The following is a 12,437-nucleotide window of genomic DNA, read 5'->3' as shown; positions in this document are numbered from 1 at the left end:
ACAGTCATGATTATAGATGTAAGAAGTGGACATTAGGAGTATTCACAATGCCCAATTTGCTTTATTGCTGTAGAACAGAATTGAAGAAGTGAAACTCCTTTTTTTCAACGTAGTAATGGGGAAACTTTGGGTTTCTGAACAGATATGAACATATATAAACAGATGTACTTGATCTATTAACTAATTTTGCTGAAATTTTTTTTCTCTTTTTAACATCTTTATTATTTGGAGTGACTTGCTAGGGAAAGGAGAAGTGAGAGATCTGGCCAGAAATATATATATATATATATATATATATATATATATATATATATATATATATATATATATATATATATATATAAAATTATCTCAAATTTGTTGATGCTTGTTGACGAAAAGACTATCTTTGGAATACATATACAAACTAAATTATGGATCAGTCTTTCCTCTTCTAGGGTTATGGGACAACTTTGAGGCTCCATTAGATTAGATTAGTCTCACAATCCATTCATGATTTTCTTATATTTTTACTCAAAATTTATTTTTGTTCTCTATCATGTCAGTATTTCAAAATTTAATATTTTTTCCTAATCAATATATTTCTTCTCTAAGGAGGCAGAGAACTTTTTATGAGGGAAAAAAATTATTAGAGCTATCTAAAAATGGTATGAGCTGCCTCATGAAATTCTCCAACACCAGAAATATTTAACAGAGGCTGAATGATCACTTGTCAGAAATATTGCAGAAGGATTTTTTTTCTTAGAGTGGAAAGTTGGATTAGGTGACCTAACTCTTCTGTTTTTTCACAAGTAGGCATTATACTATCAAGCAGCAAGCACTGAGACCTAATTCTGGTACCAATTCAATGATTCAAGCTTTGACCTTGATTTTGCTTCTTTGCCTTTCCCTTTGCTTCTTTTGACCTCAGTTTTCTCATCTATAAAATGAGTTGGATGAGATCTGTAAGGCCTCTTCTAGCTCTAATTTTTTTTTTCAGTATAAGGGTCTATATTTCTTTGATTTTTAACCTTCATTCTATATTTCTTTGATTTTTACCTTTATTCAGCCATTTCTTATTTGGACTCCTAGTTTCCTGGGTGTTTGGTACCATGAACACCATTAAGTCTTTAAGTTCCCAGAAAAACAACTCCTCCAAGGTACTGAATATTTTAGTCCAATCCTATGGTCCTTATAATAAGTCTTGTGGATTGTAAGATAGTGTGAGAAGGAAAGGGGTAAGGGGAGAAAAAGAAGCTGGGGTGGGTCTCTGCACCATGTAAACTTGTTTTTGTTAACCGATAGTTTCATTTCTCTTAATTTTCTTCTAGAGGACAAAGAATTGAGAATTCCTGTTTTGGATATTGTAAATCAATCAACAAATATTTACTTCAGACAATGGCTCTTGTGTGAAAAAGCATAAGATTAGCCTCAGATATAGAGCTATGAAGAATATTAAAAATAATCTAATCTGACTTGTTTATTTTTTCAAATGAGGAAACTGAGGTACATAGAGGTTAAGTATTACTTACATAAATTCACACAAGAAGGAAGGGACAGAATCAGAATTTGAACCTCTTAGTCCTTTGACTAAAATGATGCTGCCTTTCCTCTATATCACAGAGGCAGTTAGATCTAGTAATGGAGAGAATATTGGCCTTGGAATCAGTAAGACATGAGTTCAAATTCAGCCTCAGTCACTGTGTGACCTTAGGCTAGCCACATAAACTCTACCTACCTTAGTTTTTTCAACTGTAAAGAGGGAGTAATAATAGTACCTATCTGTACCTATCTCCCAGCATTGTTGTAAAGATCAAATGAGATGTTTGTTAAGTGCCTGATACATAGTAGCTTCTTTATAAATACTTCTTTCCTTTCCTTTTCCTTACTGTACATCAACAGAATCCTTGTTCTCAAAGAGCCAGTGATGTATTCAAAGAGACAAGACCTAATACTGTTAAAAAAAAAAAAAGTCATCGAGGAGAATGACCGGGCTGGGCAAGCCACCTTACTCGGAATGTCGATTTCCTTGCCTGAAAAATTGGCACAATAATATTTTCATTAGAGGACTAATGTGACTTAGTGGCCTCAGAGTCTAGAAGACCAGAATTTAAAATGCTTATGACACATGTTAATTTCATGATCCTGGACAACTTATTGAATGTGTGGGAGCCTTTGATAAATCTTTAAGACTAATAGGCAGAAAATGTTTGTAGCAGCCCTGTTTGTAGTGGCTAGAAACTGGAAAATGAATGGATGCCCATCAATTGGAGAATGGCTGGGTAAATTGTGGTATATGAATGTTATGGAATATTATTGTTCTGTAAGAAATGACCAACAGGATGGATACAGAGAGGCTTGGAGAGACTTACATGAACTGATGCTAAGTGAGATGAGCAGAACCAGGAGATCATTATACACTTCGACATCGATATTGTATGAGGATGTATTCTGATGGAAGTGGATTTCTATGACAAAGAGACCTAACTGAGTTTCAATGGATAATTGATGGACAGAAACAGCTACACCCAAAGAAGGAACACTGGGAAACGAATGTGAACTATTTGCATTTTTGATTTTCTTCCCGAGTTATTTTTACCTTCTGAATCCAGTTCTCCCTGTGCAACAGGAGAACTGTTTGGTTCTGCAAATATGTATTATATCTAGGATATACTGCAACATATTTAACATATATAGGACTGCTTGCCATCTTGGGGGGGAGGAGTGGAGAGAGGGAGGGGAAAAAACGAAACATAAGCAAGTGCAAGGGATAATGTTGTAAAAAATTACCCTGGCATGGATTCTGTCAATACAAAGTTATTATTAAATAAAATTAAATTAAAAAAAAAGACTAATAGGCAGAACAGTTGCTGAACTTCCACTTCACTGAGTGTAAAGCAGTTTTTAAACTTTACATGACTGTCTGAGGAGTTTGTCATTCGTTCACTCTTGTTGAACTTTTTGTGATCCTATGGACCTAAATATGAGCTTCTCTTATTATTCCTGAAGCTCTGAGGAAACTGAGCTCTTCATGGGCTGGTGTGAACTCAAGAGCTGAGTTTTTAAAAATAGGTGAAAAAGATGCCGTCTAGAGGGAGGAAATTGTATGAAAAAAGACTGTGAGTTGGAAATGAATATAATTTGTTTAAAAGATAATGTGACTATCCTGACTAAAGCAGAAGATTTGTTCTGGTGAATAGTGAAATGGGGAGATTGGAGAGTCGAGTTGAATGTCAGGCTAAAGAAGTTGAACTTTAGCCTCTGGAATATGGAGGACCACTGCTGAGAAATGATGGGATAAAATTGACATTTTAAGATTAGCTTAGAGGCAGTTGGCAAAGTGGATTGGAGTAGGGGGAAGAACTAGAACTAGAGATACCAGTTAGGAGATTCTTGAAATATCCCTTGTGTGAAGTTCAAAGTTTTGAATGAGACTGGTGAGGATGGGTATGGTAAGGAAAGGTCATATGAGAGAAGACTATACATGGGAAATATGAACTGGATTTTTGGTGGACTTGGTTAGGTTAGTAAAAAGAAGGTAGAAGTCTAAAGTACAAGGCCTTGATATTTAATTTTTTCTCATTTTTCCTTTCATTTTTAATTTTTCTTAATTATTGTTATTGTTAGATTTTACAGGCTGGAGGGAACAAAAGCCTGAGTAAACTGGCCCAGTTTCTTGAGCTTCCTGTAAAGTTGGGGTATCTTATTCCTCTTAGAAACATGGATTGTTTAGTGAGATTGCATAAAAACATCTTCTACATCCTGTACATTCTTAAGTTAGGTTCATCTTATATAAGTTATCTACTTCAACTCATTTGATGATAGCAGTTTGGTAATGACTGGAGAGACGGGTTCTCCCTTTCCAATCAGTAGATTGAACAGATCTACTAGTAAAACTCAAAATCTTATCTAGTAAATCTCCAAACTGGTAATCACTGCTCTATGCCCCTCTTCAGCTCTTGGACATTACTTGTGCAATAGGGAGTTAGAGTCCAGTATCTCCCAGCAAACAGCTTGTTCTCTCAGAATTGATAATGGATCCTGTTCATCTAGTGCTTAAAGGCTTTTAAAGCTATTTAACCACCAACATCCTTGGGAGATAGGTATTATAAGTATTATTATCCCTGATTTGTAGCTGACAAAGCTGGACCTCAGCATCACAAACTTAAATCTTCTGACTACGCAGCTTCATGTTGTCCAACTCCTGACTCTGATAGTAATCACGCAACTTTAGGAAAGTTAAGGCAACTCCTTATGATGAAAAAGTCGGGTATCCCTTTTGTAGGAAAATGAGAGAACTATTCATTACTGAGTAATAACTAACTGCAGAGGTAGCATTGTCCAATGAAAAGAATGTTAGATTTAGAATCAGAAGACTTGAATATAAATCTTGTTTTGTTAATTTCCTAACTTTGTGGCCTAAGTTACTGGTTGTATAGCCCTCAATAAATCACTTTGCCCTTCTGAATCTCAATTTCCTTAACTATAAAATAGAGATAATAAGACTAATACCAACTCCATAGGGTTTTTGTGAGGGTCAAGTGAAATACTGAACATAAAATACTTTGTGAACCTTAAAGTGTTGAAGACTTTTGGGAAGCCCTGTCAAAAATATACAGATTTAGTAACCATCGTGAAATAAATCTTTTGACCAGATAGAATCATAGTAGCATGATTTACTGATAATCACAAAGTGTATATAGACCTGAGCCATGATAATATCAGTAAAAAGTGGGTTCTTTCTGCTCCAGTCCTCCAACAACTTTTCTGTCCACTAAAAATGGCATTAATAATACCTTCTTTGTGAAACTGGATCTCAGGGCAATATAGACCAGAGCTGACCAGCCCAGACTACACACTAGGTACTTGTCAGTCAACTGGTAACAAACAGAGGTCTTAGCAAAACTATTCAAATTGACACTCTGGGCAGTGCAAATGAAGCTCGCCATCTTATACTCTCATCCAGTTAGATGCATTTGTCCTACGTAGCAAGGCAGTTACAAAACCTAAGTTTTCTTTTTCTGTTTTACCCTTTCCAACAAGGGAGGATAGGGAAGAACAATGAATACTTTTCAGAGGCTTCACCTCTCACAAACTCTAGATGGCACCGAAGAGCAATAGCTGGAATTGAAGCTTTCTGCTGTTCCTGACCCAATCAAAAAATTGTAATGTAACCTTCTAATCAACTGAAGCCCCTGCTGCTGGTTTCTTAGGTAGCTTAACTGTTCTAGCCAGACTTCTTAGACCTTTTTGCTCCTAATTGCTAGATTCTTAACTATTTTTCAGTGGCTTAAATCAGAACTTCCTGGTATTTGCTGACTTAACCTCTTTACTTATGATGTAAAAACTCACCAAATCTCCCTATAAAATCAGTAGCCTACAGTTCTAATGCTCTTGTGATGGAGAGAGCCATCTGCACTCAGAGAGAAGACTGTGGGGATAAACATAGAAAATAGAGATAGAAGAGTGTGGATCACAACATAGTATTTTCACTTTTTGTTATTTGTTGCTTGTTTTGTTGTTTGTTTTGTTTTTGTTCTCATTTTTTTCCCCTTTTTGATCTTATTTTTCTTGTGTGGTGTGATAAATGTGGAAATATGTATAGAAGAATTGCACATGTTTAACATATATTGGATTACTTGCCATCTATTGGAGGGAGTGGAGGAAAGGGAGAAAAAAATGTGGTTTTGCAAGGGTGATTGTTGAAAATTATGCATTTGTTTTGAAAATAAAAAGCTTTAATTAAAAAAAGAATTTTTGTTAATTGGGGACTAAGCAGGTTGTGTCTGGACTCATAACTTTTCATATAAAATAAGCCTCCAAAGCCAAAGGAAACAAAGTGGACTTCTTAGGAGTCATTATGTTGCCTCCTAGGCTTAATTGAACTAATTATTATAATGGGGTGTTATGCTTCAATATAAGTAGCTACTGCTAATTTTCATATCTTATTTGACTCAAAATATGAAAAATATTGTTCCAGTAAAATTCTGAATGTTAAACAAAAAAAATCAATAGCTTATACTTAAATTATCTTCTATCTAAATAGGCATATCATTTTTCATTTTTTGAGTTTTACTTTTTAAAGTCTTAAAATAGTTCTATGCAAATGAACTAAGGGACCAAAATGCCCTGATGTTCGGGCCATTTATTGGTTTTCAAGGTGATTACTCTCCCAAAATCTTGTCTTAAAAAATTATTTCTTCACACTCATGTTTTCTCAGGTTCTAATAAACAAAAAATCTTTCTCTGTTCCTTAAAGCCATAAAACAATTAATGAAAGAAGTAGAATCTTTAAACTTTATCAGCTAATTTATTTTTCTTTATGCAAATATACTTTTTCACTCATAGCTCCAAACTACTCCAAATTAAAAGACAGTACCTTAAAAGAGCAGAAGCTATATGTGTATGTTTTTATGTTTTCATATATAAAAAATGAACTTTCTCAATAAATATATTTTGTATGAGGATATTGATATACTTTTTTTCAGTGTATGCTTGCTTATCTATGTACACATAAACCTCAAATTTCTAAATTTATTTAGGAAAGCTAATAGCTTGGCAAACAAAACCAGTTTTAACTTAATTAAAATTAAAAAGCTTTAACATGAGTAAAACCAATGTATTTAAGATGAGATGGGAGCCTATCAATCAGGGGGAATATATGCATCAAATATTTTTGAGAAGAGTCTTTTATCCAAGCTATATAGGGAGGTAATTAGCATAAATGTGTGACTTCAGGTATTGGACTCAATGGAAGGTCATTAAATGATTCATATAGTTGTCAAAAGAATTGTAACTATTAACAATCATATGAAAGATTGTACCATATCATTAAAAAAGAAATGTAAATCAACTTAGAGATTTTCCAAGTACCAAATTGGTGGTAGTAAATGGAGAAAAAAGATAGGAATAATTAATACCAAAGGAGTTTGGAAAGGTAGACATATTTATGGCAATGTTTATTGTGGCTGCAAAGATCTAGACAAAGTCTGTCAATTGGGAAATGACTAAACACGTTGAGGTCTGACAAATATGGAAATCTGTTTAGAAAAATTATACATATTTAATCTATATTGGATTGCTTGCTGTCTTGGGGAGGGAGAGAGGAGGAAGAATAGAAGAAAAATTTGAAATACCAAGTTTTATAAAGGTAAGTGTTGAAAACTATCTGTGCATGTATTTGGAAAAATAAAATACTATAAAAATTTTAGAAAACCAAGTTGTGGTAGAAAACTATAATAGACTAGTGTTAAGATGCTTTATGAAACAACAAATATGCAGAATATAGAGAAGAATAAGAAGATTCATATGAACTGATAGAGAAATGAGTAAGCAGGACTTAATCTACATTATGACTACAATAATGTAAACAGAAAGAAAAAACAATTTTAAAAACCTTCCAAACTGAATGCTACATAATTATAATAATTAACTTGATCTCAGAAAAAAATTGAGAAAATGCAACTCTTTCTCTTTCTTGTAGTGATGAGTAAGTATGAAACTTGGATTTACTGTCAGATATATCTGATATTAATTTTGCTGAAGTGTTTTTTTTTTCTTTCTTTTTAAACAGTCTCTAATGTGAAGGATGACTTGCTGAGGGAAGGAAGAAGAGATAGATATATGGAAGTTAATATAAAAATATAATGATAAGTTTGAAATAATTTTTAAAAAGAAATAAAGGAATGGGTTTATACAAGTCAAGGAAGGGGTTACAGACTATATTTAAAACACATAAACATTCAAAGTGCTTTTCTTTGATAAAGAAAAATTTGCCTTGACAGCTAGGGGGCCCATTGAATAGAGTACTGGCCCTGGAGTCAGGAGGATCTCAGTTCAAAGATGACTTCAGATACTTGACTAGCTGTGTGATCTTGGGCAAGTCAATTAATCTCAATGGCTTAAAAAAAAAATGTCAAAAGTCTGATTAAGAAACCAGCAAACTTTTTTAAAATTTTGAAGCAATTTATTATTTTATTTTATTCTAGGAGTCAAGGGAAAATGTATTTTTAATCATTTATAATGTTTATTTAAAACAATAAAATATGACAATGTATTTTGTACATAATAGCATATTATTGAACTTGGATTGACTTGTACCTTCTAACTACTAATGAGGACAAGATGTTTTGTTACAAGGTCAATGAAGATGACAAAATGTTTAAACTTGCTATCTTTATCACTGGCTTCTGGTTTCAAAGTCAGACAGTCATGCACGGGATAGACTTGCTAGTACATACACACGCACACAAACATACATGTTTCTAATATCTAATAGCCTTTCCAAATCCCTTAGTCTATAAATATGTATATTTACACATGTATGCATATCTGTATGTGTGCGCGCACACACACACACACACACACACACACACACATATATATATATATATGCAATATCCCCAAAATCTGCAGATTAACTTTTGAGATACCCTGTATATATCAGTTTTTGCTTATATGTATTCCCATTTATTCCAATTTTTAAAAATTGGAAGGCATGTTTATATATTTATGCATTTTTACACAAATACATGTATATATGTGTATGTAAATTGTTAAATGATTTCAAGACAAACATATGCAGATTTAAAATTCCTTTTAACAGAACATTTATGTGCAATCAGTATGTAATATATTCATTATAGCAAGATATCATATGAAAACTAGTAATTTTAGGTATATAAGATGTGTGTTTTTTGATAAAACTTTTTTTTTTAGCAGCGATCTAGTGCTGTCTTAATTCCAAAGAATTTGTTTAGGAAAACTTAAATGAATATTAAACCTAAAGCAAAGATGTTATTTTAAAAAATTAATAACAAAGGAGAGAAAATTATAAAGCTGGTTAGCCAGTCTAAGAAAGTGTTTCTCCATTAGATCAGAAGAAAAAAACAACAACAAAAGAAGATAGGTCAACTAAGATGATATTGTTAAATCATCTATTAAAGTCAAATGACATAGGTTTATGGAATCATGTATTTAATATATTTCATGAATTCCTTTAGAGCTAAAAGTACAATTCATATACTACTTTACCATATTATTGACAAAGCAGAATTGAGACTATAATAGCTTTCACTTTTGGGTGGGTGAATCTCCCAGTGGGATTAAGGAGCTCTTTATGCACCCTACTTCTTAAAATGTTTCTGAAGTTACCTGTAGGCAACAAGGAGAAAATAATATGTTCCATTAAGGGTAGGTTTCCTCTGAATTGTTTGATGTTCTTTTCCTTAATTGATTCCATCTACCCCATCTGCCATTCTTGCCTCTAAATTTATTTCCCTAATCCATTCACTCTGAGAATTGTAATTTTGTGGAAAATTTGTTGCCTATGTTGTTAAGTTTTGTAAAATCCATTAACATCTGGAGGGCAGGTGTGCAGTCTGTTTCTCCTTGTTTGACAACTTTTCATGCTCTTTCTTGTCCCACTCACATTTTTGAGAGGATAAAAATAGAATTATGATAATAGGCCTACTATTGCTAGTTGTTGTGAGAAAGTATTTGGAATTGGAGGCTCTGAGTTCCCATTTCAAGTTGATGATAAGCAAAGACTGATGGATGGTATATATTATAGTTTCTGTCTATTGATTAATCTAAATGAAATAATTAACAGTTCCAACAATATCTTGAATATAACTTGGATAACCTAAAACTCTTTTATTTTTCCCCTTTTCACTGCTATACTTCTTCCCCACATTTCTTTCCCCACTATTTTTCTTTCCCTTGAAATTTGGTTTGTTTCCCAACCAATCAACTGAAACCAGTTTCTCCAAGATTCCATTGATTTCTAATGGTCTTTCTTCATCCTCCATCTACTTGACCTCTCAGCATCTTCATACATTGTCTGCCACTCTCTCATAGACTTTTTTTCTCTCTGAATATTGGTTTCTTTTTTGGTACTGTTTCTTGCTTCTCATACCTGACAATTCTTTCTCAATTTTTTTTTTTTTTTGCTAGATCACCCTCTTTCTGCCCATTAATTCTGGACATTCCACAGAGCTTTATAATGAACCCTTTTCTCTTTCCACTTTCTCTCCTTTAATTGGCTAAACAGCTTTCATTGGTAAATTGTTGAGTTTCTGTGCTTGACTCCCATATCTATGTAGCCAGAGCTCCCTATTCTGTAACAGTGGTAGGAATTATCATACTGCAACTTATCCAATATAAAATGTAGCAGTCAACAGAAAGTAGATCCGTAAAGTTGGTTGTGGAGTTGAGAGAACTAGTCTTGGCTATTAGAGGTTGAGCTGTGAAGTTCAGGACCAGGGAAGTCCAGCAGAGCTCCTTGTCCAGCAGAGATGCTGTATCCAGAGAAAGCAAGATCTCATCATTTCCCACTATTAATTTGTTAAAGAATTTTTTTTTAAATGGGTTGGGAGTCCCTAAACAGAAGGGGATCCATCAGACCAACACTGAAACTCCTGGGACACCTGTTAAGAAGTGTGAGACATCAGTCTTAACCAAATTCTAAGCTCATGCTTTTTGGACTTCTTCCATTTCCCTCCCATCTAAACCCAGTACTGGCCATTTTCCTTCAAGCTCTTTAACTGGGGAAGAAGGATTCCTTCTGCTCTATCAGCTCATTTGAATTTCCAAAGACTTTTCCTCTTTGTAGCTTGAGATCAAACAATTGTCTCTTAATAGAGGCAGGACTGATCTAAAAAGCAAATGGTCCATTGTCCACAGTAACAATTTTTAATGGCTATATGCATTTTTGCTACCCCAATTTTGACAAAATAAGACAACAGAGGTTCCACATACCATTTTGGTGTCAGCTGGCAATTTATCCTCATTTAGAATCTTGATGAGATCTCCTAGATCAATAATGTCAAACAAATAGAAATAGTGCTAACAAATTGTATATGAGAATCCCTAGAGGCACATCTTGACTTAGAAAATTGCATATTAACATTATTTATATTTTATTGTCATTTTTTGTTGGTATTTTCCAATTACAATTTTATCTAGTTTAGCACTCTAGAGTACTGTGGACTAGCATGTGTTTGACACCTTTTCCCCATATTCTTCTTTTTCCATTCACTTTATACTTTTCCAAAAGAGCTTCCTGAATACCATGGAGTCTACTTTGGAGCCATGATTATAATACATATCAAAATCCAGAGGAGATTGAAGGTCAGGAGAAGAGCCAAAAACCTAGATATTTTTGAACATGAATTGATAAAATTCCATCTGCCATAGACAATATGATACATTTAGTTTTCTCCAATGGAGCAAGAATGGTTAATAGACTTGTATTGTGATAGTACTGAAACAAGAATTTGAACCTGAAAAGTCTTAAGCTTTGGGTATGGTGGAAAAGGACCTGTTAAAGTGGCAATATAACTTCTTATTTGCACAAAGCAGCTATAATTATTGTTAAGATAGAATATCAGTTTTGATTGTTTTTGAAAAATAATTGAATGATTATCATAAATGATAGAATATTTTTAAAAGTTTTGCACTTACTCATATTAATAACATTTCTGTGATTTTTGTAAATTCAAAATATAAAAATTATAATGAATTTTTTCAAGTATTTATATTATTGTTGCATACTTAAGATTTGATTTATAAGATTATAACATTCTTAATTTTATTTGAATAAAATATTAAGAAAACTATTTGCATAGATTTTTTTCAATGAAAAAGTATGGGAGCTTGACAATCTGTTTTTGAAAAGTGGAGAGCATTGACAGAGTTTGGACATTTAGAGGGAAAATTGTATTAGTTCATTTTAGTTATCATCTTATTAATGAGGAGCTCAGTCTATTTCAGGTCCAGAGACTGAATTATCTGTATAAGCTAGATTACATGAGGGTTGTTCATCTGTGGTTTGAACTAGATGGCTGCTGAGTTCCTTTTTAACTCAAATTTTGTGATTCTTGCAATTGCATGTCCCTGGTCACTAAAGAAATCTGACAATTGATTGTGAATTACTTAGGGCAAGCTCATCATCATTACTAGAAAACCCAAAAGGCATTCCACAGTACAGTGAATAATTTGTTACTTTAACATACAGAGATATTATATTAACATTGTCTTTGTGTAACTAAAATAATGAAAAACAATCACATTCTCTATCTGGTGAGTGCGATTAAGGTGATAATCAGATAACTATATGTTTCATACAAGGTTTCTTCTTCACTGTCTTTGAAAATGAACATAGTAGACTTTGTTTTTTTTGTTACCAATTGGAAATGATAGCCATTTCATAGGTGAAGGAAAAAATGAATATCAGGAGACTAAAAAAGAATGAAATATTCATTAAAAACTCAGCTATCCATGATATTCTGTTAGGCATAAAGCTAAATTTAAACTATTTAAAAACATGGTCCTCATCAATTCACAATTTACAATATAAAATTAAACGATACCTGGAAAAGGACAGATATATAATAGGATGGGCAAATTCAAAAAGAAAAGAAGAGATAAATAATCATAGGCTGTATGTAGAAGTAAGC

General features: G+C 33.1%; 1 long non-coding RNA gene across 1 annotated transcript; it reads left to right on the top strand.

Annotated features, from left to right (window-relative positions):
- The first annotated feature begins 342 nt into the window (after positions 1 to 342).
- LOC127564822 (uncharacterized) lies at positions 343 to 5,733 on the top strand. The gene is made up of 2 exons (XR_007954363.1): positions 343 to 1,139; positions 1,882 to 5,733. It is a non-coding gene; the product is annotated as an uncharacterized LOC127564822 (long non-coding RNA).
- Positions 5,734 to 12,437: the final 6,704 nt, after the last annotated feature.

The sequence above is a fragment of the Antechinus flavipes genome, chromosome 5, assembly GCF_016432865.1.
Source record: "Antechinus flavipes isolate AdamAnt ecotype Samford, QLD, Australia chromosome 5, AdamAnt_v2, whole genome shotgun sequence".
NCBI classification, from domain to species: Eukaryota; Metazoa; Chordata; class Mammalia; order Dasyuromorphia; family Dasyuridae; genus Antechinus; species Antechinus flavipes.
Note: the sequence above shows the minus strand (reverse complement) of the source record. Positions and strands in the feature narration are given on the sequence as shown.